Genomic DNA, 2,283 nt, shown 5'->3' with positions numbered 1-2,283 from the left:
ATTTCAAATATTTGATACAAAATAAAAAATCACTAAAATTTTTATATTGATATGTTAAAATGATATTTGAATATATCAGGTTAAGTGATATATTCTATTACAATTAAATGAACCTGTTTCCTTTTAACATTTTTAAATGTAGCTACAAGAACATTTAAAATTATATATGTAGCATATATTTGTACTTAGAACTGCTCTAAGCAATTGTGGCCCACAAATAAATTTTTTATCTCTATGTTAGAAAGTAAATAATTATTGGAGAGGAAGACTAAGAGAACTTTGTGAATGTATCTCTGCATTTTTATTTAATTTTGTCTCTAAAGATTCAAGCAGCATGTTTTAGGTGCCTGCAATTATCAAGGCATTGCATTTTAAATTTTAAAATATACATATACGCACATACAAAAAGGAAATATCTCTAGGTGACAGACATTATAATGCTATAAAAGGAGTAAAGAATGAAATAGACACACACACATACACACACACACACACACACACACACACACACACACACACACACACAGAGAGAGAGAGAGAGAGAGAGGGAGAGAGAAAGAAAAATAAAAGTCATGCCTCTTGAGTGAATTGAATATTCTGAAAATGATTTTTAAGAGGTTGGTGTATTCTCTCAACAACAACCTGGAAGCATGGTTAGAAAACAAACAGCCTGCCTCTCATGTATGCATGTTTTACTACTGTGGCACCATTTCATAAAACAGATGCATTTCTAAGGAAACAAAACAATTAAAGACAGATCTAACTTCAGTGCATAAAATCATGGAGACCATATTATACTTACAAAAACAAAATTGTATTTGTAAATAAACATGGGGAGAAGAAATGAAGACTTAACATAGTGGGGAATCAAGTAGACACACAGTGGTGAATTGGCACATCCAGAAATATCTAGTAGTGTGTCAAGCAGACACACAGTGTGAATTCTTCAAATTCAGAAATGTCTGGTGGTGTGCCAAATGTTATTAACCATAGAAATTCACAGGGTTGCATTCTTGCAAATGGCTCCAAGGTTAGGCTAAACTTCCTCTTTTAAACATTTTTGACACATTTTCAAAAAATGAATATATTATAAAAATTAAATACTAAGACAGTATAAAGCAAATATAGATACTAAAACACAGCAAAAGTTTTGTAATGAAGCCCTTTGATTTTCTTGAATATTATATAACTTCCCTGCTACATAGATGTGACCACCATTCCAGGGATCTGAAAATCATTCCTTTATTTTTATTTTTACTTATATAATGTATCAATGTCTTTCCAGATCACACAGTTTAGTTTTCCTTGTTTTGAAAATGTTTTTAATTGAACCATACTATATGCATTTATTTTACTTTTCAATCTTTTGCACACATTTATGTACATAGGATACATCCAATGTTATTGCATACAGCTGTATTTTGTTCATACATATTATTTATACTATCCCAGTGTACAATTATACCACAATTTATTGATTTTACCACTGCCAAATATTGAGGTTCATTGATGATTTTATACTAACTTTTTTTTTGTATTCCCAGTTATCATAAATAATCTTCAACTTCCCAGAGATATAACTTTTCTGTAAATTAATACGAACTTTACCATGTTGTGGTTATAAAATATGATACTTTTTTGGTTCAAAATAGAATATATCCATTAGCTTTCAGCCAGAAACTCAAAACTTCTGGCCATATTACCCATGAAGGGACAGAAAAAAGAAAAGCTTACAATAATGCTGAAAAACTAGGTTTACAAGTTATATAATAGCAAAACCTAGAAAAAACTGAAACTCTTTTTAAAAGACAGAAAAAAATCCTAACAGTTTCATTTTGGGATATACCAGTTTTGATTCATAAAACTAAGTTAATTTAAAACATGAAGAAAATTCAGTTTCTCAAATACTTTTTTCTCTCATACAGAGAACAAATAACTGCAAACATCTTATAATGAAGTGTTCTATACTTACTCTTATGTAAATCTTATGTGTAAATGGCTGAAGTAACACATATTTTTTACTTTTTACACACAAATACTCACACAAAGCTTCTTACTCTAATAAGCCAAAACTGTTATACAGTATTAACTAAGGAAGAAATTAGTACATTGCTTAGAATTAATTTTCTTCATAGATGTTAATATAGAGCTTTCATATGAGAAATTTTGTCATTCAAAGGTGAACTACTGGTTGTCCCACAAAGAACTTTATAATCTGTCCTGAAAATCATATGAGAATTTAAGCAATTATAATACTAGGTGATAGAGTATCTGCTTTCAGAA

The sequence above is a fragment of the Cebus imitator genome, unplaced genomic scaffold (genome assembly GCF_001604975.1).
Source record: "Cebus imitator isolate Cc_AM_T3 unplaced genomic scaffold, Cebus_imitator-1.0 Scaffold298, whole genome shotgun sequence".
In the NCBI taxonomy this organism is placed as follows: Eukaryota; Metazoa; Chordata; class Mammalia; order Primates; family Cebidae; genus Cebus; species Cebus imitator.
This window is presented reverse-complemented; position numbering follows the sequence as displayed.